This window comes from Sus scrofa, chromosome 8 (assembly GCF_054392235.1).
Source record: "Sus scrofa isolate SSC_HxYL_T2T_F1_AM1 chromosome 8, Sscrofa_HxYL_maternal_Yorkshire_Landrace_v2.0, whole genome shotgun sequence".
NCBI lineage: Eukaryota > Metazoa > Chordata > Mammalia > Artiodactyla > Suidae > Sus > Sus scrofa.
Window position 1 is genome coordinate 103,850,790 of NC_139390.1, and position 27,841 is coordinate 103,878,630.

At 36.3% G+C, this 27,841-nt stretch overlaps 1 long non-coding RNA gene across 10 annotated transcripts in view; it reads left to right on the top strand.

Moving 5' to 3' along the window:
• The window catches only part of LOC102158494 (uncharacterized), a 241,115-nt gene that overhangs the window by 33,943 nt on the left and 179,331 nt on the right, over window positions 1-27,841 (top strand). Inside the window, exon 2 of one of the 10 annotated variants that reach the window (XR_014813055.1) lies at window positions 22,880-26,456. The exons of the other annotated variants lie outside the window; for them this stretch is intronic. This is a non-coding gene — a long non-coding RNA (uncharacterized LOC102158494). The remainder of the gene's footprint in view (window positions 1-22,879; window positions 26,457-27,841) is intronic. 10 annotated transcript variants of the gene reach the window in all.

Sequence of the window (27,841 nt, forward strand, 5' to 3'; positions counted from 1 at the left end):
CTGGATAATCTAACAGTGATGAAAGTTGGTTGTTAAAGTCCCATGCTGTTATGCTGTTACTATCTGTTTCTTCCTTTAGGTCTGTTGATTTTTGCTTTATGTATTTAGGTGTTCCTGAGTTTTTTGCATAGATATTTATAAGTGTTGTGTTCTCTTATTGGATTAATCTCTTTATTGTTAGGTAATGTCCTTTGTGTCTTGTTGAAGTCATTAAAATCTATTTTGTCTGATAGAAATATTGCTTCTCCAGTTTTCTATTCATTTCAATTTACATGAGCTATCTTTTCCCATCCTTTTACTTGCAGTCTGTGAATGGCTTGTAGATAGCATATATATGGGTCTAATTTTTTTATTCCATTCAATCACCTATGTACTTGATTGGAGCATTTAGTCTATTTACATTGAAAGTAATTATAGATAGGAATATACTTACTGCCATTTTGTTGATTTTTTTCTGATTATTTTTTAGTTTTTTTCTTGCCTTCTTCCATTGTGATTTGTTGATTATCTTTAGTATTATATTTGGATTTATTTATTTTAATTTTTTGGTATCATTAAAGGTTTTTGGTTTGTGGTTATTACGAGGCTTATATATAATATCTATGTATATAGCTGTCTATTTCAAATTGATCATTTCTTAAATCTGAATTCATTCTAAAAGGCCTACATTTTTACTCCTTTCAGACACAATTCATGTTTTTGACATCATATTTTGCATTTTTTTGTGTATCCTTTAACTACTTATTGTAGATATAGATGCTATTACTACTTTTATGCTTTAACGTACTTTTAGCTTTATAGATGATTAATCCACTCTCTCTACTATATAATTTCCTTTATTTATGAGATATTTTTTCTTTTATAATTTCCTTATCTGATTTTGGCCTTTTCTTTTATTCTTAGAGAGGTCCCTTTAATGTTTCTTGTAAATTTTAGTGTTTAGCCAGTTTAGTGGTGGTGAACTTTTTGGGTACTTCTGAATGAAAACTTTGCCAGGTAGAGTATTGCTAGTTGTAGAATTTTTTCATTTGCAGCACTCTAAATGTATCATGCCACTCTCTTCTGGTCTGCAAAGTGTCTGCCAAAAAGCCAGGTTATAGTCTTTTGGTAATTCCCTTATATGTGACTACTTGCTTTTCTTTTATTGCTTTTGAGATTCTTTCTTTATCTTTATTTTTTTGATATTTTAAGTATAAAGTGTCTTTCTATGGACTTCTTTGGGTTCATCTTGTTTGGGACTGTTTGTGCTTCCTGGTTCTAGGTGTCTGTGTCCTTTCCCACATTAGGGAAGTTTTCAGCTCTTAATTCATCAGATAATTTATCTGCCCCTTCCTCTCTCTTGTCCTTCTGAGATCCTAATAATGCGGATGTTAGTACATTTGAAATTGCCTAAGAAATGTCTTTCACTATCTTCATTTTTAAAATTCTCTTTTCTTTTTTCTGTTCAAACTCAGTGGTTTCCATTACTCTGTTTTCCAAATTGCTCATCCATTCTTCTGTATCATTTGACCTATCATTAATTACCTCTAATATATTTTCTATTTTAGTTACTCTATTCTTCAGGTCTGACTGATTCTTTTTTATATTTTCTAACTCTGTTGAAATTGTCACTGTGTTCATTTACTTTCCAATTTGGTAAGTATCTTTATAATCATTACCTTGAATTTTTTGTCAGGTATTTGGTTATCTGTTTCATTTAATTATTTTTCTGAGTTTTTCCCTTTCATTTGGCCAGTATTCCTTTATTGCTTCATTTTGCCTAATTCTCTCCTTATTTCTGTGCATGTGGGAAGTTTGTTATTTCTGTGGACCTTGGAGAATGGCTTTATGTAGATGTGAGGACTGGTAGCATGTTTCTCTCTGGTAACCAGAGCCAGATTCTTCTGGGTTGTATCCTCTGTGGGCTGCATGCATCCGTTTTTGTGGGGCCAACTGCTATAAGCACACTGGTAGGGTAGTTGGCCCCCAACCTGCCTGTCTTTGAGGTCCTGCTCTGTGCTGTTGCTGTGGATCACCCCTGAGTATGGCAGGCCCCTGGAATGGTTGGTCCTGAGGCCTGTAACATGAGACTGTTCAGGATTCTGGTAGGTGGGGCAGGCCCCCAGCATGGCTGGCTGTGAGGCTATGAGTCACCATGTGAGGACATACTGGTGGGCAGGAATGGCTACTGGTGTTGCTAACTGTGTGACTGGACAGTGTGCAACTGCTGCAGGTGCACTGGTTGATTGGGCATGCCTCCGACCCCCATGCTAATAGGCTAGAGGGAGGGCACCCACCAGTGTCCATATCAGCATGGTAGAATGAGATCATAGAAATGGATGCCACTAGCTTCTCAGTCTCTGGGGGATTTTCATCTGCCTCTGGCCTCTCTGAGAGGGTTTCTAAGACTAGCAAGTGGATCTGATTTAGGTGCCTTTCAAATGCTACATCTGCTGAGACTCAGAGTGAATGAAGTTTTGCACATGTCTTTTAAGGGTAGAATCTCAGTTTCCTACAGCCCTCTGACTCTCCCAGATGTGAATCCAGCTGATTTTCAAAGCCAGGTGTCTTGGCAGCTTGTCTTCCCAGTGCAGGGTCCCTGGGCTGGGAAGCCTGGTTTGGGAGTCAGACCCTTTGCTCCATGGGGAGGATCTGTGCAGTTGTGATATCTCTCCAGCCTGTGGGTGGCCCTGCCAGGAGTATGGTCGTGACTGGACTACATCTCTGTCCATTTTTTCTTGGTTAAGTTTTAGTAGTTTTTGTCTTCCTGAGAATTTGTCTATTTTATCTAAATTATTTTGTTGGTATATAGTTGCTCATAGTATTCCATTATAATTCTTTTTTATTTCTGTAAGGTCATTAGAAAATTTTCCCAAGAAGGCTTGATTTAAAAAAGGGAGACAGCCAATAAAAATTTAAATAAGGAAAGTTCAAGTAGTGATCAGTGTTATAGTGATACTAAAGCAGGGCAAAGTGAGGGAAGTGGGCAGGTGGCTATTTTAGATTAAGTGATAGGTACAGGCCTCACTGGGAAGTAACATTTTGAGACATGCGTGATAGTAATGAGCCAGCCACACAAATATTTATAACATTTTAGGCAGAGAGAAATCACTAGTGTAAAAGGTAAAAAGCTGGAATATTTGAGGAATATAAAGAAAGGCAGTATGGCTGAAGTGTACTGTGAGTGAGAGAAATTAGGAGATTAGGCCAGAGATACAGACAGGTCCAGATTTTATGGAACCTGGCAGGCAGCCATGGTAAAGAATTTGGATTTTATTCCAGATGAAACCTTTGAAAGGGTTTAAGCAAGGGACTGACATGATCTGTTTTATGTTTTAAAAGATTATTCTGGCTCCTGTGTGGAAAACAGATTGTAAGGACATAAGAGGGGAAGACCATTTATGGGAGACAAATGTTTCATAAGTAGCAATCCAGGTGAGAGAAGCTACTTCTGGGCCAGGGTAATAGTGAAAATGGAGAGGAAAGGATGCATTCAGTTTATATGTGGTGATAGAGTCAGTGCCAATGGCCTTTTTTTCAGTTGAGAAAAGAGAAGAGTTGTAAGAGGAAACTGAGGGTTTTGACTTGAACAGCTTTACAGATGGCATGGTAGTAGATTATATTGTTGGAGTTCAGAGCATGCTGCCCCAAGGTATGCCATAGTCATATATTGATTATTTTGAATTATAGTTATTTGAAAAATAGCTGCTGGGGGAAAATCATATAAAAAACACTTTTTCTCCCTGAAAGCAAGAAATGAATCTCCCATGTTAAGGTCTCCTCTCTACAGCAGGAGGGTAGGAAGCGTCCTTATCACCAGTTAGGGCATTCAAGGCTAAGAAACCTATATAAACAAACTTTGTTACCTCTTCATCAGTTTACTACCTCAAGCACAAGCCCCTTTGTTTTGCTGTCTTCACATATAATTGTTCCTTTGTCTAAAAGTGATATATAAACACCCTGGTTTAGTTACTGCATGTCCTATTTTTGAGATGTCTTTATATAGTGTTTAAAGTTTTTTTTTTATTAATCTGTCTTGTCTCAATTTAAATATTAGACTAGTCAAAGAACGCAAGATGAGTACCAGGGGAATGTCCATCTCCCTGATGGTGTATATAATTATTTCTTTGCATGGGTATCTCTAGTACCAGGCTAGGGACTTATTGATGGCATGGCAAGTATCTTATTCGTTCTTGTATCTCAAGCATCTAGCAAATGATGGTTAGTTTGGATTAGAAAAATTATATACCATGGTAATAATAAAATAGTTTTACTATTTTTGTGCTTACTCTTAGAGCAAGCAGAAAATGCTCCTGAGAAAGAAAGTTTGAACTGACTCATGAAGGAAACCAGGGGTTGTTGGCAGAGGGCAAATTTGCAACTTAACACAAAATACTGTGTTATGATGCCTAAGCTAATGTTCTATGCAGAAATGAGCTTGCTTCCCTAACAAGATCAAGTCCCCCCTTACTGGCCATTCTCATTTCTTGAATGAAAAATCATGCCAGTTAAACTGATGTCCTTTGAGACCAGTTGATGCAGTAGAGTATATAGAGTCCTAAAGTTGGGAGTGAGCTTTGCTGGATTTGGGCAGTTTATTTTTGTGTGGTTAGAAAAGTGGTGATGATTAGGACAAATGATAACTTTATTGTTTACAACAGCTGCTCTTTTATCAATTCATATGTTCTTTATGTTTATCAGCAGTGTTGGTCTTAGATTATATGTTCTCAAAAGCCAGAGAGTATGTTAGTTTCTTGTGAGAGCACCTAGTGCAGTTTACCATGTGTACTGAGATAGTAAATAAATTAATTTTTGTGGTGGTATTTTCCTGTATAGTTGTGCTTTGTGTTTCTGTGGAGATTCTATTTTCTTCTTCTTTTTTTTTAATTTGTCTATTATTGTTGATTTATGGTCTGTCAATTTCTGCGTACATCAAAATAACCTAGTTATCTATCTATCTATCTATCTATCTATATATATATATATATACATTCTTTTTTTCACATTATTCATCATGTTCCATCACAAGTGATCAGATATAGTTCCTTGGGCTATACAGCAGAATCTCATTGCATATCTATTCCAAATGCAGTATGATTCTCTTTTCTAACAATGTTGAATTGAGATATCTTGCCTCCTTCCCCAGCTTTTCATTTATGAAAATTAAAAACCTATAGAAAAAATAATACAGAAGTAATAGCACAGTGAATGCCCATTTACCCTATATTTAGATTTACCAATTTTCAAAAATCTTTTTTTTATTGAAGTATCATTGATTTACATTGCCATGTTAATTTCATGTGTACAGTGCAGTGATTCAGTTATACATACATATCTACCTCTATCAGTCTGTCTGTCCATCTCTTTCAGGTTCTTTTCCTTTATAAGTTATTACAACGAACTCCGCTATAGTATCCATGAGGATGCACATTCAATCCCTGGCATAGCTCAGTGGGTTGAGGATCTGGTGTTGCTGGGAGCTGTGGTGTTAGTGGTAGATGTGATTCGGATCTGGCATTGCTGTGGCTGTGGGCTGTGGCTGTGATGCAGGCCGGCAGCTGTAGCTCCAATCTGACCCCTAGCCTGGGAACTTCCACATGCAGTAAAAAAAAAAAAAAAAAATTTAGTATAGTTCTCTGTGTTATACCAACAAAGTTTTCATTGGTTATTTTCTATATAGTGATGTGTGTATGTTAATCTCAACCTCCTAATTTTTCCTTCCTCATTTCCTTTCTCTTTTGATTGCCATAAGTTTGTTTTCTATGTTGGTGAGTCTGTTTCTGTTTTGTACATAAGATCATTTGTATTACTATTTTTAAAGATTCCACCTATGAGTGATATATAATATTTGTGTTTCCTTGTGTGGCTTACTTCATTCAGTATGTTAATCTCTGAGTCCATCCATGTTGCTGCAGATGGCATTATTTCATTTTTTTATGGTCTGGGTAATATTTCACTGTGTGTGTTTGTTGTGTGTGTGTGTGTGTGTGTATACCAAATCTTTTGTCTGTTTCTCTGTCAGAGAACATTTAGGTTGCTTCCATGTCTTTGCTTTTGTAAATAGTGCTGCACAAACATTGGGATGTATGCATCTTTCTGAATTATGATTTTCTCCAGATATATGCCCAGAAGTGAGATTGTTGGATCATATGGTCATTCTTTTTTTAGTTTTTGATAGAGCCTGTATATTGTTTTCCATAGTAGTTGTACTACATACCCACCAACAGCATAGGGGGGTTTCCCTTCTTCCACACCCTCAGCAGCATTTGTTATTTGTAGACTTATTAATGATGGCCATTATGACTGATGTGAAGTGGTACATCACTGTAATTTTGATTTGCATTTCTCTAATAATTAGTGATGTTGAACATCTTTTCCTGTGCCTATTGCCTCCTCCATATGTCTTCTTTAGAGAAATGTCTCCTGGGGTCTTTTGCCCATTTTTCGTTTGGGTTGGTTTTTTTTGGTTGTTGTTGAATTGAATGAGTTGTCTGTATATTTTGGAGATTAAGCCCTTGTTTCTTGCATTGTTTGCGAATACATTCTCCCATTCTGTAGGTTGTCTTTTCATCTTTTATGGTTTTATTTGCTGTGCAAAAGCTTTTGAGTTTAATTAGATCCCATTGGTTTATTTTTGTTTTTATTGTCATTATTCTAGGAGGTGGTTCAAACAGGGTATTGCCATGATTTATGTCAGAGAGCGTTATTCCTGTGTTTTCCTCTAGGAGTTTTATAGTATCTGGTTTTACCTTTAGGTCTTTAATCCATTTTGAGTTTATTTTTGTGTATGGTGTTAGAGAATGTTCTAATTTCATTCTTTTACATATAGCTCTTCTACAGTTTTCTCAGTACTACTTATTGAAGAGGGTCTTTTTTCTTCACAGTATTTTATTGCATCCCTTGTCACAGATTAGTTGGCCATATATGCTTGTGTTTATTTCTGGTCTTTCTATCATGGTCCATTGATCTATATTTCTTTTTTTGTGCCAGTACCATACTATGCTTGTGTTTATTTCTGGTCTTTCTATCATGGTCCATTGATCTATATTTCTTTTTTGTGCCAGTACCACAGTATTTTATTGCGTCCCTTGTCATAGATTAGTTGGCCATATATGCTTGGGTTTATTTTGGTCTTTCTATCATGGTCCATTGATCTATATTTCTTTTTTTGTGCCAGTACCATACTATTACAGTAGCTATATACATATTATATATTAAAAATACATTATTTTTCTCACATTATTCTCCATCACGATCCATCACAAGTGAACATGTATATAGTTCCCTGTGATCTATAGCAAACTCTCATTGCTTATCCACTCCAAATGCAATAGTTTGCATCTACTAACCCAAACTCCCAGTCCATTCCACTCCCTCCTTCTCCCCCTTGGCAACTAGAAGTGTGTTTTCCATGTCCATAAGTTTGTTTCTTTTCTGTAGATGGGCTCATCTGGGCCATGTATTAGAGTCCGAGTATAAGTGTTGAGATTTCTCCTTTTTCATTTCTTATTTTGTTTATTTACATTCGTTCTCTCCTATTCTTCATGGGTCTGGTCAAAGGTTTGTCAATTTTGTTTACCCTTTCACAGAACCAGCTCTTGGTTTTATTGATTTTTTCCTATTGTTTTTTCAATTTCTATTTTATTGATATCCTCTCTGATCTTTATGATTTCCTTCCTTCTTCTGACCTTAGGTTTTGTTTGTTCTTTTTCTAATTCTTTTAGGTGGTAGGTTAAGTTGTCGATTTGAGATTTTTCTTCAAGTCCTGTATCACTATGAACTTCCCTCTAAGAACTGCTTTTGTGGCATTCTATAGATTTTAAATGGTTGTGTTTTCCGTATAAATTTTAAAATATTTTGTTCTAGTTCTGTTAAGAATGTCAATTGTAGTTTGATAGGACTTGTGTAACACCCATTTCTGATAAAAAGTCTCCAGAAAGTGGACATAGAGGGAACCTACCTCAGTAGAAGCTGTATGTGAAAAACCCCAGCTAACATCATTCTCAGTGGCAAAAACTGAAGGCATTTTTGCTAAGATCCGGAGTGTCCACTTTCACCACTGTTATTCAATATAGTTTTATAAGTCCAGACCATGGCAGTCAGAAAAGTAAAAGAAAAGAAATCCAAATTGGAAAAGAAGTAAAACTGTTGCTATTTGTAGATGATATGATCATATACCTAGAAAATCCTAAAGACACTACCAGAAAACTCTTAGAACTCATCAATGAATTTGGTAAAGTTGAAGGTTATGAAATTAATATACAGAAATCTATTGTATTTCTATGTACTAACAATGAAAGATCACAAATAGAAACTAATGAAACAATCCCATTTACCATTACTTCAAAAAGAATAAAATACCTAGGAATAAACCAGCCTAAAGAGACAAAAGACCTCTACTCTGAAAACTGTAATAGACATTTATGGAAGAAATCGCAGATGACACAAAGAGATGGAAAGATACACCATGCTCATGGAATGGAAGAATCAATATTGCTAAAATGACTATGCTACCCAAGGCAATTGATATGTGTGTTCTTATTGCTATTTTGCTAATTTTTTGGATTTTTTTTTTTTTTTTTTTAAGGGCTGCACTTGTGGCATATGGAAGTTCCCAGGTTAGGGGTGGAATTGGAGGTGCCACTGCAGGTCTATGCCACAGGCACAGCAATACTAGATTCAAGCCACATCTGTAACCTGTACCACAGTTTGTGGAAATGCTGGATTCTTAACCCACTGAGGGAGGCCAGGGATCAAACCTTCTTTCTCACGGACACTATGTTGGGTTCTTAACCTCTTGAGTCACAATGGGAATTCCTTGAATTTGTTTTTGTAGGTCTTTTTTTTTTTTCTTCTCTTTTTTTGTTTTCTTATAATTCGGTGTCTATTTTTAGTGTTTTTTTTTTTTTTTCCTTTTTTGTGTGTATATCTATTATAGATTTTGGTTTGGGGTTACTGAGAGGTTTTGGTATAGCTGTCTTATGTATACATGATTGTTTTAAATTGCTAATCTCTGGGAGTTTCTGTCATGGCTCAATGGTTAATGAATCCATCTAGGAACCATGAGGTTGTGGGTTTGATCCCTGACCTCGCTCGGTGGGTTAAGGACCCGGCGTTGCCGTGATCTGTGGTGTAGGTCACAGATGCGGCTCAGATCCCGCATTGCTGTGGCTCTGGTGTAGGCCAGTGGCTGTAGCTCTGATTAGATCCCTATCCTGAGAATGTCCATATGCCATGGGAGTGACCTTAGAAAAGGCAAAAAGACAAAAAAAAGGTAAATTGCTAATCTCTGAATTTCAAATGGCATTTTAACTTGCATTTGTACTCTTCTCCTCTCATGAATCCTGGATTTGATATTATATTTGTGTGTGGATATTTTCTGTCTTTATTGTATGTTTCCCTTTATTGGTGAGCTTTCCCCTTTCATAATTTTCTTGTTTCTAGTTGTTGCCTTTTCTTTTCACTTAGATAATTCCTTTTGGATTTGTTGTAAAGCTGGCTTTGTGGTGCTGATTTCTTTCAGTTTTTGCCTCTCTGTAAAAATTTTGATTTCTCTGTCAAATCTAAATGAGAGTGTTGCTGGGTATAGTATTCTTGGTTGTAGGTTTTTCCCTTCCAGCCCTTTAAACATATGCTTCTCCATTCTAACCTGCAGGTTTTCTGATGAAAAATTAGCTGATAGTCTTATGGGAAGTCACTTGTATATTATTTGTTGCTTTTCCCTTGTTCCTTTTAATATTTTCTTTTTGTTTTTAGTTTCATCTTTTTGATTATCACATGTCCTGTCATATTCCTCCTTGGGTTAATCCTATAATGGACCCAGAACTTCCTGGACTTGGGTTACTATTTCCTTTCCCATGTTAGGGAACATTTCAGGCATAATCTCTTTAAATATTTTCTCAGTCTCTTTCTATCTCTCTTCTCCTTCTGGGATCCCTATAATGCAAATGTTGGTGTTTGTTGTTTTCCCAGAGGTGTCTTAAACTCTTTTCCTTTCTTTTCATTCTTTTTTCATCTGTTCCATGACAATGACTTCCACCATTCTGTATTCCAACTTACTTTTCTATTCTTCAGCCTTAATAATTCTGCTGTTCATTTTTTTCTATTGTTTTTTCCTTTCAATTATTGTATTCTTACTTGGTTTAGTTGTTCTTTATATTTTCCAAATCTTTGTTAAAACCTTGTTGTAAATTCTCTCTGTGCATCCATTCTTTTCCCAAGTTTTTGGATTATCTTTATGATCATTACTCTAAATTCCTTTTCAGGTTAATTGTCTCCACCTCATTTAATTGTTTTTCTGGGATTTTATCTTGCTCCTTGGTCTGGAGCATACTCCTTTAATATCTCATTTTTTTGAATTTCTATTTGTATTTTCATGTATGTAGTAGTTTAGTTATGCTTCTCAACTTTAGATAAGTGATTCTCTGTAGGGGGTGTCCTGTGTGTCCCAGCAGCACACTCTTCTCTCATCACACAGTGGTTAGGGACCAGCTGGTCCCAGGGTGGGTTCTGAGCTGTGTTCGTGGACTAAGTTCTGCAGGCTGTGGGATCATTATTTCCTTTCTTCTGGTGTCTGCCCCCTTGTGAGTGAATCTGGTCTAGAGGCTTGTGTAGGCTTCCTGGTGGAAGAGGCTGGTGTCTTCCCACTGATAAGTAGAGGTAGGTCTTGGCCCTTTGGTGGATAGGGCTGTATCTAGGGGCATGTGTAGAGACAGCTGTGGGCTTAGAAAGTCTTCAGGAAGGCTGTGGGTGTGGGCTGTGTTCTCACCCTTTGGTTGTTTGGCCTAAGGTGTCCCATTATCAGAGCCTACAGGTTGTTATGTGGGGCCAAGTCTTTGTGCTAATTACCCAAGCAACATATCTGCCTCTGGCAAGAATTTAAGGAGATGAACACTTCCCAACATGCCTGCCACCAGCTTTTATGAACCCAGAGAAATAGTCACAGCCACTGTCTCCCCAAATCCCCAGGGGACTCTCCAAGACCAGCAGTTAGGTCTGGTTCGGTCCCCTATGAAATCCCTGCTTTTTGCTCTGGGTTGTAGTGCATGTGAGATCTTATGTGTGCACTCAAAGAGTGAAATGTCTGTTTCTCCCAGTCCTGAGGAGCACTTATAATTAAGATCTTCTGGCCTTCAAAGGTGAAAGTGCTTTGGTGGCCCCTCTTCCTGATGCTGCCCCCCTAAGTTGAGGAACCTGACTTGGGGCTCAGAATTCTCCTGTAGGAAAATTCTGTCATAAAATTATTTTCCAGTTTGTGTGTCACCCACCCATGTGGTATGGGATTTGATTTTATTGTGAGTGTGCCCCTCCTACTCCTCACTCTTGTTTTCCTTGATATCTTTGGATATTGACCATCTTTTTTTGATAGGTTCCAGTCTTTATCAGCAATGGTTGGATAGCAGTTATTTATGATTTTGGTGTGCTTGCAAGGGGAGGTGAGTGCTCAAGGTCGTTCTACTCTGCCATCTTGTCTCCAGTTTGTGCTTACCAGTTTTTAAGAATTTTTGAGATACTTTATCTCTTTATGAACACACACACAAACAACCTACTACATATATATCAGAAAGTAAGTTGCTGACATTTTATCCCAAGATACTTGAGCATGAATCTTTAAGGAACAATGATATTCTCCTTTCTAAATATGAAGTTTTACTAAACCCAAAAAATGTAACTTCAAATAATAATATTATATAGTATAGATTCTGTATTCACATTTCTTCAGTTATAACAAAAAAAAAAAAAAAAAACATTTTATAGCCTTTGACTTATGTTTTTGAATCCAGGAACCAACCAGTGATCATACATCTTATCTGATTGAGAGTTATCTTTTAATGTGATATGCATTATTTGTTAAATCTATTGTATATCTTCTCTGCCCTTATAGAGCTATTTGCAGTCTTTTAAAGATAACATTTTTTAATTCTGTCAAGAATAGTGCATGACATTTACTAACTATATAATTGAATAAGCTGCTTTTCCAGCTGCTGCCCAGCCCTGAAGGTTAACTATGAAAATGACTTTTCCAGGAACTTATTGAGCTGAACCTTTGCTTTTAAAACTCTTTTAGTGTTTCTTTTACAGCCTTTGAACTTTTCATTCAGCATTAGTCATTTATAATAAAAATACGTTTTATTTGTAGGTCATAGTAGCATTTTGTCCTCATAAAAATATGGAAAACTTCTCTAGATTCAATCCATTGTAGCTCCTAAAAAAAAACAGTACGTTTTGAAATGAAACATCAAACTTTCCTGCCCCACCCCCATGTTAATAAATTATATAATTACTAAATTCTTTCTGAATGACTTTAGAATTTCCTGATTTCAAAAACTGATGTCAGAGGAGAAATGTTGAAATACTATTAAAAAACATTAGATTTGCTGAAAAGTACCCCCTGCCCAGTTATGCTGCTCTAGATACTATGGTAACATTAACCACATTTTCTCAGTTGATGTCAAGGATTTGTAGTTCTTTTTATGTTGATTGGCTCATTCTCATTCATTGCTGCATTTTTTGTGGATGAATCTGTATTATCCAGTATTGCCTCCTAAAGGAGTACTTTTAATCTGATTATTTCATGTTCTCCTAATGTGTAGCTTATTGTTCATAGCTGTAGTATAAAGGAGAGAAGGGAGATTATCTTGATGGTATTTTAATAAAAGTTGCTGGCATCATTATTAGAGCCAAATTGGATATGGTTATTAGCTCTTCCTTGTATTTCTGAGGTCTACTTTTTTTTTTTCGTTTTTGAGTTTCCCAATGCTCTTTGAAGCTGTACCTTTTTAAAATTTTTTCCTTTTTTTTCTAAAATATGTTTTTTTATTTTATTTTTTTGTGAGTCATATACCTGGCTTTACAGTTAAAAAATTTTTTTTTGCAGCTCGTCTCTAGGACATTTTATTTTTGTATTCATGGCAATTTTCTCCCCTCAGATCTCTTAAGGCATATCCACCTCCTTTAAATATTTCCTTTTTCAGAATAATTATCTGTGGAGATTTACTAAAATTTATTCCAAGATTTCTTATGTTGATTTAAATTGCTCCTCTGTGGAAAAATCTTTGGCTAATGAAAATGCTGTTTTTCCACTCCTCTAATTTAATGTCCTGGCTCTCTTTGGGGCCTCCAACTCCTGTCTCAACTCTACCTTAACACTGATATAGTGTGACTATATTTATATTTCATCATCTATCACAAGTAAACTTCTACCTCTGAGGTCTCTAATAGTTGTGGAATTCATATCTTGCTTATTGCCCATTCCACCAAGCCTGCACAGTTATTCTCATTGAAACATTCAATTAACTCAACCCTTTAAAATCTGCTCTGATCAGTCTACCTGCTTAGAATCCAAAAATAAATCTGTGGAGAGTATTGCCTGCACTTTTTTGAAAACCGTGTTGCTCACTATCTACAAGCTTAACTATTAGGTTGTCCTAGCAGTAACTCAAATTGATTGTGCTTAAAATAGACCCCATGTTAATTATTTCAGATGAGAATCAGAACTATGCTTATTTTGTTTACTGTTGAGTTCTCCACATCTGGTACATACTGTGCATGAAGTGCATTTTTGTTGGATTAATGAACAAATGAATTTTAGTTCCTTCAACTAAACTGGTCCCCCTTCTTAACTTCTCTCTTTCCTAACATTATTCTTTACCAACTGACAGAGAGGATGTCAAAATCTTTTGTGTTTCAGGGTTTTAGGTCCAATGAAGAGGATAAAACCTAGAATTATGCTTCCAAAAGGGAAAAAAATGGAAGTCAGGCTTGAGTTGAGACAGGTTAGAAAGGTTTTAATCATGGAAGGATATGGATTATTTGGGGGAATTTCCTCAAGTTTGAGGAAGGTGACTGTTTTGGGAAGTGTTTTTTTTTCATGTGGCAGATACACGTGTCCATTCCCATGCTGAGCTCTAAAGAGGTGACAGTACCTCTGATGGAGTGGCAGAGGGGTAAGAGAGAGAGAGCATGTGTGTTGTGTGTGTGTCTGATTGAACATTAGCTTGGTTTTTAGCTTTTTCCTCTTCATGCTCTTGGAGTTGCAGCAGTAAAGTACCATAAATATGGCACAGAAACATGTTTTTCATAATAGAATGTATGCAATTTTATCTTATGATTTCATTAGATAACATTAATTCCATGTTGTTTCAGTTTTTATGATGAAAATTCAAGATACTGATTAAAGGTATTTTCTGTAACTGAACAATTTCTGTATTAATGTGCATTTAGGTTATTCCTATTTTTGTCATTTTAAAATAAAACTGACTAATGTCTTAACATATAAAGTTTTTCTTATGGATTATTTCTCAAGCTTATATATCCATATTCCCCTAAAGTTTTATTTTTAGTGTGAATCATTTTCCCTTTCCCTGAAGATTTTGTTTGTATTATGGTATCAAGGCCCAGGAAGCTTAGTGTTCCTCGGCCTTCAATTGCTTTTTTATCAGCCTCTTACTGTGAATTCATTAATCTTAATTTCTTGGATGTCTCTTTGAATGTACATATTACTGAGGATTTATTGATATTGAATAGAGTCAGGTGTTTACACCAAATATAAATAAAGCACCATCACAAGCTTTATTTTTGCCTTGGATAGCTATTTAAGTGATCCCCACCCCCCAGAAATCCTAATATTTCTTGTCAATTGTAAGATTTAAGCAAGTAATTTTCATATTTAGTATTTTAACCTTTAACCAAATAGGAAATTCCTATGTATGAGGTGGATGGCAGGCCCCACCATCTTATTGCTATATAGATTCTTAATATCTTTACCATTACAAATTTTTAAATTTAATGTTGAAAAATCAACACAGAAATGATGAAAAATTCAAACACTCAAAAGAATATACAGAAAAAATACCCTACTTTTCTTTCCTATTGGCAACTATTATCAGTTTCTCTGTATCCTTTCAGAGTTATTCTGTACATATTCTAGCTTTTCTCTATCATATTTGCTTTAGCTAACACTGCAGTGTTCATAAAAATGGGAGCATATTGTTTTAATAAATATATTTTTGTCATTTTAATAATACATTTATTTAGTATTTACACAGGCTCAGTGTAGTTTTGGTTAGTTATATTTGGCTTTTATCTGTAAATAAAAATCTGAGTAAGGTTGATTTACATAGTCATGAACTTTTTTTAGGGAACCAAAATTAAAATGGAAATAGTCAAAAAGGTAGAGAAACTGAATAAGACTGGATGGGATTTAGGGGAAAGTAGGAATCAGGACTATTGAGTATAATATGTGAGGAACATTCTCTAAGTACCTTTCTTCTCTTTAGCACATATGTGTAATTCTGTTATTCATACTTTTGAATAATTATGAAATTCTATATAACTGATTTTTATGCTGTGCTCTGGGAATGTTAGTATTTTGCAAGGTATTAATAGGTATATGATTAATAAGTTTTGTGGTAAAAAATAGGAAGAGGGCTATGGCATTGATGGTAAACTTTTTAAGTGAAATTCATAATATGCTTTCAAGGTATAAGGTGCTAAATACATCCATCTGAGCTGCTAGATATTTTATGACATATTTAGAATGAAAAGAGAATCTATTACAGAGCTAATCATTTCTTTAGCTCTTTAACTGATTTATACCATCTTTGTATTTAGCAAAAGTATTCTTGTTTTTTTGCGGAATGCTGTTTTGGTAGTTCCTAGGGGGATAGAATTTGCTGATGTAATTTATATTTTTAAAATGCAATAATTTATTATGTCAGAAGTAACTTAGAAATGCTAGAAGAAAATATTTCTTCTTTCTCTGCCTTTCTTCTGTCATAATTGCCATAAACAATGCAAGCTGTATACATATACCATACAATTATTTACTTTTAGCGATTGATGGAATAGCTTTTAAAAAGTCAGACATACTGTGAAATAGTAAAAAAAAAAAAAAAAAAGATATATATATTTTATACTATTGTATAAAAAAGTAAAAGTATATACATTATACTATATAATATTATATATTATATAAGGTTTATATGTTCATAAGTATCTCTTGAATCAAGAGAATATGGGAGGACAATGTCAACCTGGTATGAAAGAGCCTGGTCTGGGGAAAGCAGGATTATTAGCAGCCATATTAACACTACTTCCACTGTTGCTACCTCTTTTCACTAGTCAAATTGATAATTTTGGAAGGAATTCTGCCTCAAATCCTTTTTTGAAATTAGTCAAGTGGGAAGTAAATTTAAAAAATGTATAAGAACTTAACATTTACATCTTCCTTTTTCCGTATTCATAATTTCTTTGTGACTTAAATATGCACACATACATTTTTTGAAACTGACAACCCTTTTCTAGTGATTAAGAGTATGCTATTTCATGATAGTTATCTTTTTAGCTAGGAATAAATATTATCGTTGTCTTAACTTTAATTTCTTTTTCTGTCCAGTTTTAATCTTGACTCCAGATTGATTGTATTGGCCTATGAAATTGATTAAGAAAGTTATTTTTGTCAAAAATTAGGGGTAAAAATTTTATTTACGATTTCTTTATCATCCTCTTGATATTGAAAGAGTTCTTTTTAAACAGTGAGGACAACTCAGGGTCATGGAACTCTTGGTATTTTTATTTGACCTGATAGCAGAGCCAGACTTCATTAGATATAGTGCTTCTGTTGCTGTCACGCCTTCCCTGTTCATAACATAAACACACACAAAAAATAAAATAAGGAATGGGAGAAGTTTCACCATTGACTTGAATGACTCTCACAAGGTTTTGTTTAGGGTGAAGGTGTGTATATTAATATTTTAGGAAACATTCATATTTATGTATAAAATAAATTCCATATACAAGTATAATATTTGTATTACTACATATTAATATATTTTATGTAAAATAATACATAAAATACATATTTCACATTATATATTATATAATGTTATATGTTCATAAGTACATATAAATAATACATAAAATTCAAAATGTAAATATATAGTTATATATATATATTTTTTTTTTTTTTGAGGATGTTTCATATGATAGTCTAGCAGTTCCTCAAAAAAGTAACCAAAACTAAATACATTCTTGGCTAATATGGTGTTGTATAAAAATGTGCATGGAGGCTTAAGGAGGTAATAATGCTTTATTATTAATTTTGAAGTGTTTAAACCAGATATTGTCTCAATAATGGTTTAGTCAACACATTTTCCTGGTAAGATATCATAGCCCTTTTCTCTGCTGGGTCCAAGTCTTGATGAATTAATATTATTCTCTACACATCAGGGTGTTTGGAGTGGGTGCATGTCAGTGGCCTTAATTGTGTTGGTGACAAAAGGCATTACAAAGCCGAGGGAGATCCCTTGGCACAGAAGAGGGAAAGAGAGTAGAAAGAATAAGCCAGTGATTCAAGCTGTTTATTAACCTTGCTTTTCTGTGGAAAAGATCCTTCATCCTGTCATTGGGCATAGAACTGGCAGCTGGAGTGTTGTCTCTGACCCCTGAAAACCAGGCGAAGGAGGCTGTTGAAGGATGGTGTTGGCTGTTCTCCAGCTGCCACATACCCTGAATATAAGTCACAAAGAGATTCATACATGCCACTGAGCAGGACTGCAGTAAGGAGCTGGAGCTTTTAACTGCTGGTTTATTCACCATTTCCAAAGAACTGATTATTAAGAAGCACCGAGGTCTTTAGTAATGGAAATGATTACTGTTTAAAGATTACTAAGAAGACTGCTTGAAAAGGTATCAGGTAGGAGTTTTCTTTTATTAGAGTTATGCCCATTAGCCTTAGACTAAGGTTGAAACCACTCTATCAAAGATTTGCTTTCTCCTAATAGCTCTGTAGCTGTGGGTTTACTGGGCATTAGCTCTGTCACCAGGGCACCATGACAAGTTATAATACAGTTGTAGTGCCTGGTGTGGGAGGGACGCAAGATAGCAACTTGGGGTATTTTCTGGATATTCCATAGTGGTGCCAGAGTAATAGCTGCACGAGTGGTTGCTGAGACATGTATAGGCATCACTACACTTCCTTTCCATTTGGATCCGTGCTTCTGGACAGAGGATAGAGTTGTGTTCAGATTTACTTAGCAGTAGTGAAACAACCCAGTTTAGTTGTTTTCTAAATCTGCTTCATCTGACATGGACCTCAGGAGTAAAAGAAAAAAAAAAGGAAATGCTTTAATGCTTTGGAACATGAAAGTTAAATGAAAACATCCTATTTATCTTTCCCACTTTTTTTTTTTTTGTCTTTTTGCCTTTTCTAGGGCCGCTCCTGCGGCATATGGAGATTCCCAGGCTAGGGGTCCAATTGGAGCCATAGCCACCAGCCTACCCCAGAGCCACAGCAACACGGGATCCGAGCCACTTCTGCAACCTACACCACAGCTCACGGCAACGCCAGATCCTTAACCCACTGAGTGAGGCCAGGGATCGAACCCACAACCTCATGGTTCCTAGTCGGATTCGTTAACCACTGAGCCACAACAGGAACTCCCACTTTTTTTTTTTTTTTTTTTGTCTTTTTAGGGCTGCACCTGGAGCATGTGGAAATCGTCAGGCTAGGGGTCGAATTGGAGTTGCAGCTGCTGGCCTACACCACAACCACAGCCACGCCAGATCTGAGCTGCATCTGCTACCTACAGCACAGCTTATGTCAATGCTGGATCCTTAACCCACAAGGCGAGGCCAGGGATCAAACCAGCATCCTCTTGGAAGGCAGCTATGCTCACCACTATACCACCAACTCTACTGAACCAGCATCTTCTTGGATCCTCTTTGGGTTTGTTACCACTGAGCCACGATGTAAACTCCCCTTTCCCACTTCTTAAGACGTAAACTTTTTGGAAGTTAAATGTTTGGATGCTTAACATTTTGAAGGACAACTCTGATGTTCCTCTGACACTTCTATTTCATTCTGTCAGAGGTTCAATTCCCTTAAGAGTTTCTCATTATCATCTTCAAACACCTACTGAGTATTTCACTATGATGAAGCTTCTACCAGGCTGTCTGAAGCATTTGGTAGTTTACAGTCCTTTTAGGAAATTTTGGGGTGATTTAATATTTAAATAGTAACCCTTTTATGGGACTTTCATATTACTTTTGAGGCCTTCCTTGTCTGCCAGTATTAACTAAGCACTGTGGTGTTTCCTGCATGAGGAATGGATCTTAAGGGACTTAGGGGGTCACATGGATTTCACATATAATAAGCAACTAGAGAACATTACTAGAAAATGTAAATTTAAGGACTTACTTGCATGGACTTTATTTAAGTGCAAAATGGATCAGCAAAACTGAGGGTGAGCCATGTGTCTGCTACGTGGATAAGTCCCAGTCTCTCCAATCCTCATGTACCTAATAGGACACTATTGACTGTCTCTAGAATTATTAAAAGAATTAAATAACCCAGTGTAATACTGCTCAGCTATAAAAAAGAATGAAATTTTTACCATGTGCAGCAACATAGATGAACTTGGAAGATGTTATGCTGAGTGAAATAAGTCAGACAGAGATAGATATCACTTAAGCAGAATCTAAAAAATACAACAAACTAGTGAATGTAACAGAAAAGAAGCAGACTCACAGATATGGAGAACAAACTAGTGGTTACCAGTCGGGAGAGGCAAAGGAGGAGGGACAGTATGGGGATAGGGGATTAAGAGGTACAAACAATTAGGTATAAAATAAGGATATGTTGTATGTTCAATATGGGGAATGTAACCAATATTTTGCAATAACCATAAATGAGGGTATAATCTTTAAAAATTGTGAACCACCATATTGTATACCTATAACTTAATAATATTATCCATCAACTATACTTCAATTAAAAAAACCCCATAGTTAAGTAATATACAAAAAGTGCTAAGTCCATCATAGCTATTCTGTACATGCCAGTTACATCCACAGAGGATAGGGAAGACTTATGAGGAGATGGGGAAATGTGACCTAGAAGATGAAAAATAGGGAAGGCATGATTAGCAGAGAGGAGTGGTGAATATATTTGTAAGGGGGTGAGAAGGGTAGATGAGATAGGCAGCTGGGGATGATTTAGGTGTGAACCTTGGCCCCACTAGGATGGAGGGTTGAACAGAGAAGTAGTGAGATTAAAAAAGAGTGGCTTGCAAGGCCAGCTAAAAAGTTTGATTAGATCCAATAAGCAGATGAATATTGTATGAAACAGTGGAGTTTTGGAGAGATTTTTGCAGTATGTGAAACTAATGTGTCAGCTTTATGAGGACGGTATTATTATTATTATCCCCATTTTCCAGGTGGGAAATAATGTTTGGGAGAGGTTAACGAAAACTTTACACTTGTATTTACTTTGTGAATAACACTGCTGGCACTCAGAATGAAAGAAAAAGTTATTTCATGATTCAGCCATCCAAACAAATCAGTGTTTTCACTTTTTCATATTTCTGATTGGTTTTAGTTTTTCTTTCAAGGGATATAAATATTGTTATGAATATTATTTGAGTTAATTTCTGTTGGTGCTTTAAATAGCACCTGGCATATAGTAAGCACTTACTACATGTTACCTATTATTTTTACCTAACTGTAAGTGAAGAGTTTATAGAATAGATGCGACAATTTGTATAAACAGACTACTTAAGTGAGAGGCATTTTGTCAGGTAAATTTTGTGGCCTTTTCTTTATTCACTTACAACTTCATAATGGTTTCATGTGTAAGCTAAATAGAAAGAGAAGTCCTAATCTTTTCCAGAAGAGAATGACGTATGACTGATAGGCAAGTTATCTGCTATTTAAAGCTAAATTCTTTGGTAGCCTGTCAGAGGTTTGCTCTCATTAACCTGCAAGTAGTGGCAGAAAAAGAACAGATAATAAGTTTATTAGAAAAATACATGTTGGGAGTTCCCGTCATGGTGCAGTGGTTAATGAATCCGACTAGGAACCATGAGGTTGCGGGTTCGGTCCCTGCCCTTGCTCAGTGGGTTAACGATCCGGCGTTGCCGTGAGCTGTGGTGTAGGCTGCAGATGCGGCTTGGATCCCGTGTTGCTGTGGCTCTGGCGTAGGCCAATGGCTACAGCTCCGATTGGACCCCTAGCCTGGGAACCTCCATATGCCGCGGGAGCGGCCCAAAGAAATAGCAAAAAAAGACAAAAAAAAAAAAAAAAGAAAGAAAAATACATGTTCTATTCATTGGGTAGTCTGTGGTTGAGACTTGTTATCGCTTAAAATATATATCTTATTATACTTTTTCTGGAAAATAGATAAATTTATTTATTTTTATTTTTTATTTATTTTTTCTTTTTCTTTTAAGGGCCACACCTCTGGCATATAGAAGTTACCGGATTGGGGGTTGAATCAGAGCTTCTGCTGCCAGCTTACACCACAACCATGGCAACACCAGATCTTAGCTGCTTCTGTGACCTACACCACAATTTGCAGCAATTCCGGATCCTTAAACCACTCTGTAAGACCAGGGATGGAACCTGTATCCTTACGGACACTATGTCGGATTCTTAACCTGCTGAGCCACAGTGGCAACCCCGTGAACTTGTTTTTTGATTACTATAGTTCTTGACAGTTTTATTTTATAGGATGAATACTCAAGATTTTAGTGTGCTCTAAGAGTGAGTCAAACAGTTTAGGTCCAAATATGCTCATTCTTAATCTTCCCTGGTAGGTTATGGGGTAGTTGGCAAATGAGTGCGTTGTATCAGTTACCCAGTTTGCAGTAATTTACTTCTGAACTAGTAAAACTGTGAACTCTTTAACTGCTAACCCTAAGTTATTTTTCTAAGGACTTTCTGTTCATGTTATACCACTTAGATAGGCTCATTATTTTTCAAGTGGTGAAGTCTGAGTTGTTGAATAAGTAAGACTAACCTTTGACATGAAAGAAAGTTTAGAGCAGAGAGGGATTTCATTTGCTTTTCTTTTTCTAGGCTGTCTTGTAATATGAATTTATCAAGAATGTGAGTCACATTTTTCACACCTCTCTGTCCTTTGGGACATAAACATTTAGGGAGATCCACAGGCACAAAGACTTCTCTGTGCTGGGGAAAATGATAAAAAATTAAGAAATTGGAATTAAAAATAAAACTCCATCTTCCATTTTTTATGTACATTTTTAATATAAGTCAATAAGCTTTGTGGCCTTTTGGGTCTTCTCAAATCTCCTTGAAGGCATTTGTGGAACAATTATAGTGACTGGAGTTGCCATTACATCCTTCCTAGGGAGCCTGGGAGGAAAGAAGGCTCATTTACAGTGTAGTCTGGTAAATGGGTTACACTTCTGCTGAGAGAATTGTATCTTTTCCAGCAACAAGCAGTAGCTCAAAATATCAGTTGGTAAATGGATCTGGATTTTAGAAGCTACCTATTAGTACATGAAGGTATGGAGACATAAATAAAAATCATTAATGTGTGGGTGTTCAAGGGCTTTACCTTCCTTTATGCCTTTCCCCCTTTTTCCTTCTTTTTCTTTATTTCATTCTTCTTCTTCTTCTTTTTTTTTTTTTTTTTTTTTTTTTTTTTTTTGCTTTTTAGGGCCACCCTCTGTGGCATATGGAGGTTCCAAGGCTAGGGGTTGAATTGGAGCTGTAACCACTGGCCTACACCACAGCCACAGCAAGGTCAAATCTGAGCTGAGTCTTCAACCTACACCACAGCTCAAGGCAATGCCGGATCCCTAACCCACTGAGAGAGGCCAGAGATTGAACCTGCATCTTCATGGATGCTAATCAGATTTGTTTCCACTGAGCCACAACAGGTACTCCCCCATTCATTTTTTAAACAAGCATTTTATAAAAACTTTATAGATGTGTTATTTTACACTTGTTGCATTGAGAGTTTTCAAGTTCTTCTGGAGAAGAGACTCAAACCAGGAGGATAAGGTAAATATAAGAAAACTTAGGAAAAGTGTTTTTTTGTTGCTCTGAATTCACTGGGGATGTACTAAAGAGATTTTTTTTTTTTTTTTTTTGGCAGCGTCCTCAGCATGTGCAAGTTCCCTGGGATCAAAACCCATGCCATAGCTGTAACCAGAGCCATAGCTGTAACCAGAGCCACAGCAGTGACAACACAAGATCCTTAACCTGCTGAGCCGCAAGAGAAATCCTAGAGATATTTTTGAAGTTTATTTATTTGAATAATCTGACATTATGATCAGCTTTCATTTCACTCATAACTTGTTGAGGAGAATTCTATGATTTTACCATAGAGTTATTATGTACAAGTCATTTTTGTTCGTTCCCTCTTCTTTTTCTTTCTTTCCCTCTATGCTTTCCTCCCTCCCCTTATCTAGCCCTCTCTCTTTCCCTCCACTCGCCCTGCAATCCCTCTCTTCCTTCTTTCATCTACAACTCAGCCAAAATAGTGAACAGATTAAAAACTTTTGTGACAATTGATGGAATATTGCGATTTGCTGTCTCGCCTAATTCTATTTTGCTGTGTATTACTGTTGGAAAGATTGATTTTAGAAGATCGGCTAGCAGAGCAGCAGTCACTCTCATTATACTTAGAAGTGTAAGGAAAATATGACATCTTTATTTTTTTTCTATTGTTAACAGCCTAATTGGGCAGTTAAGAAAAAAAAAATAAACTGTATGCCTTGCAGTTTATAATTCTTTACTGTCTTCTGGTTTAGTCTCTCTTTGATGGTTTAGTGTCTTTTATATTAAACCCATAGCCTTTCAGATTTCTTTCTCCTCCCTGTGCTTTTCTTCAATATGGAGGCTTGAGACTGAGTTCATGGTGGCAGGGGAAATTAGAAACCTCTCTTCATTTGATGTCCCTGGATCCTTGCTGTGGTTTGGAGTTATAAAGTCCTTGATAAAGTTATGCTCATTATGAAAGTCTTTGATTGCTAAGCATGAAGTTTGTTCTCTTCTTGCCTTGGTTACCATACACTTAGGGCTTAACCAGAGAAGACTAAATCTTCTTTATGCTTTATGCCTTTTAAGTTAATTACCAAGAAAAGTTATTTCTTAGGCCAGCCCAAATATTATTGTGAAATGACTGTGAAGAAGTTTGTCAAGTCACTCTGAAAGCTAGTATTCGTAATCTACTTGAGAAAACTGTATTTCCTCATGTGCATTCTACACTTTTGTGGCCCTGGTCTTAGTACCTCGAATATAGAAATTTATCCAACTTGGTCCATATTACATCATGCAGGAGAATTTGATATTAACAACTGTGTTTTCACTTTTAGTAATTTTTTAAAAATGGCCTTTATCTCCATTTCAGGCAGCCTGTGCTGACTATTTAAGAGAAGGAAACCCTGGCAGAGTAGTTGAAAACAAACCAGTTGATTCCAGCTTCTGAGTTTAAAACTCCTGGTGGAAACAGTAGTTTAAAGAAAGGATTGGAAGATTGGAAACAATATATGATTATTTAAGAGAGTGTTGTTCCTGTCCTAGTTTTGATAAAGATTCCTTGGGCTGTGGAGAAAGAGTTGGAAAGGAATGGCCTCAGACACTGGTAGGAGTCTCTGGCAAGGGGCCCTGTGCTTTTTCTTATATCTGCCCCAGTGACAGTCTTCGTCCCAAGGTTGGTTAACTCAAGAGGACACTTCCTGCCTGGTTGCCCAGGGGTGCCATTTCCTTATACAGGAGCAGCAGAGTAGCTGCAGACAACACAGGGTTGCTAGGAAAAGGATCTTAGAGAGAATCTCCTTTGTTCATATAGGCTGTGAGGAGTATCTAAATCTTTTCCCGTGTGGCCACTAGTGGTGTCTGTGTAGCCTTGAAAGCAGGCAGTTGTGGAGGGGCCTTGCATTTGCAACAGGGGACCACCACTGGAAAGCAGTAAAGACAGTGGATATCCTCAGCAGATGCCAGCACTGAGATAGGATGTCTTCTATGAGTCAGATATACTGAGTATATATCAGCAGAAGCCAGCGTGGATTAAGGAGAAGGTGCCTTTCCCTGATGCCATGACCCAAAGCCAAGTAGAACTAGGGGTGGAGGGAGAACCCTAAATTGAGTTTACTCTGATTTGACAGAGAAAGTGTCAAATTAACTGAGTTTAACTTCAGTCAGTGAATTTAAGTTTTCTGCTTAAGTGGATTAGGGAGTAAATTAAATTTCAGAAAAAATGTACACTTATATTGAATTGCATGAGGTGCCTAGCAAGTGTTACCAGTCAAGGTGAGAAAAGCAAAGAACAGATACATATTAAGCAGTTTTGCAAATACGACCCAGTTTATCTTAGATGATATCTGTTAAATTGCAGCAGAGATTTCCCAGAAAACCAAGATACTGCCCTATTAGTTATTCAGCTATTCAGCAGGAGTGATTCTTAATGCAGGGCAGAGAAATCCAGTAAGTTCTCTTACATTCTTATGATCTGGAATCTTTTTTTTTTTTTTTTTTTTTTGAGTTTCTATGACTTCTTCAGCTAGATGATTTGTAAGGGTGATGATATTTGTTGATGGAAGCTTAGGGAGTCATCTCATGTAAAGGAGAGCACACAGACTGGGAGTCAAACATATGTAATTCTAAAATCCATCTCTCTCCTTCAAGCTGCGTACCCTCAGTTTTCTTTTCTATAAAAAGGAATTAATAATATCTGTGGTAGACTTCTGCTCTTTTGTTTCAGCTTCTCCCCCTTATTCACATAATAGTATCATACCTCCCATTTGAAGTATAGTACATGCAATTCAAAAGGTGCTGACCACACCCATGGCTCCATGTGACCTAGTCTAGGTTAATCAGTGCTTTCCAATCCCTTGGTCACAGTGGTTCAGCCAGGGAGAGATACAGAACCTAAATAATTCAAAGTAGAGTAAACTTTAGGCATTTTGTTGACATAATTAGGAAAAAGCAGTTTACTTTGCTTTGTTGCTAAGCTTGAAGAGTTACGACTCTGGAACTAGCTGCCATCAAATTGAAGAAAGCCCAACCCAACAAGAGTGAAAACAATGTAGAGAAAAGCTGAATTGAGATATGTAGAGTCTAAATTCTTCTGGCGTGATCTGGGCTCCTGAATTTAGTTACACCTGAGACTGCAAACTCCTGTATTTTCTAACGGGGCTACAGGGACCAGTTAACAGCTTCCCGTTTTATCCCCTTCAAGTTTGGAACCAAGTGAGTGATAGCTAGGAGTTAGACCTATATAAATCATAATATAAAATATAATACTAATAAAAGCTAGATTAGTGTACATTGTTCGATGTGCAGGTATACTGGACTTCCTAGTATTCTCTCCAGAGTTGGATTTATAGAGTCAAATTTGCATGATAAGTTTAGCATATGGTAGAAAGCAGATCAGAATTCTCTTCCTATAAGTCTAAACCAGGAAGAAAAAGCTGAGTTAAGAAGTACCCTCTCCTAAATACACCAGCCTTCTAAATCCTCTTCCTCTCACAGAATGAGTGAGTAGGTATGAGGAGAGATTAGGACTGTTGAGGCAGAATAAAGTTCACATGAAGCCAGAGCACCAGAAGTTTCCCTTAGCCTTTTCAGGTCCATGAACTGATAAATTATTTTTTTGTTCTAGGTTTCTATCACTTGCAACAGAAAGTCTTCACTAAATCTCATTCATTCACTTTACCAATTATGGGCAGGTAATATGCTTTATTATCTGGAGTTAAAACAGTGAACAAGTTCTTATACTCTAGGACTTGATAGTCCAGCTGGTGTCTGGGCAGTGTGTCAGCTCCTGCTCTCCTGTGTGGTAAGTGCCAAAATGGGCTTAAGAAGTGGATGCTGTGGGAACAAATGCCTAACCTTTGAAGAGTAATGGAAGATTGCCTAGGTTTTGAGAGGATTAAATGAAGCAGTGTAGGTCAAATTCTTGTTATACTGTAGGCCCTCAGTAAGCACTAGTTTCCTTACTTTTCTTTTGGTAGGGTCACTCTTCGAAGGTGGGGAATTTGGCTCAACCTCGTCAGCCCTTTTTGTTCCTGGTATGTAAGATAGTACTTGGCACATGATGGGTACTAAAAAAAAAATGATTTGCAGAATGATTAAGGAATTATTTAATTATTTTTGAAATCTGATAAATAAAGCCACTTTCAGAAGTGTATATCTGAAAATTTGTAATTTCCAAAAGTCCAAAATCTTGAGTATTTTAGTAGAAATTTGAGAAAAAAGGAAAATCCTTTGTGAATACTGTGCTAATCTACTTTCCATCTACTGCCAGATTGTCATCAAAATACAGCTCTAATTGTTGCCACAACCATAACCCTGGCAATATGCCATGGTTTACAAAAAACTTTATATGTAGTATGTTACTTAATTTTTAAAAATAAACTTTGTTTTTTCAGAAGTTTTATTTTTTATTTTTAAAATTAAAATTATAGTTTTATTTTTAAAAATTAAAATTAAAATTATAGTTGATTTACAATATTATGATAATTCCTGCTGTACAACAAAGTGATTTGCTTATACATATACACACACCATTCTTTTTTTAGATTCTTTTCTCATATAGATGATCACAGAACATTGGGTAGAGTTCCCTGTGTATATATAGTATAGCAGGTCTCCGTTGGCCAGTCATTCCATATACCATAGTGTGCATATGCCAGTCCCAAACCCCCTACCCATCCCTCCCACCCCTCATCCCTCCCACCTCTCCACCTCCCATCAATCCACCTTGGTAACCATAAGCTTGTTTTCAAAGTTTATGAGTCTGTTTCTGGCAGAACAATTTTAGATTTACAGAAAAACTGTGAAGATAGTACATAGGTTTCCCATGTGCTCTATATCTACTTTCCCCTATTATTAACATATTTGTGTAGGATGTTTGTTATAGTTGATGAATCAATATTGATAATTATTAACTGTGTTAACCTTATTCTGATTTTCTTATTTTTCACCTAATGTCATTTTTCTGTTCTCAGATCCCATTCAGCATACCGTGTTACATTTAGTCGTCTCACTTCTTGGCTGTGATGGTTTTCAGACTTTCATTGTTTTTGATGACTTTGACAGTTTTGAGGAGTAC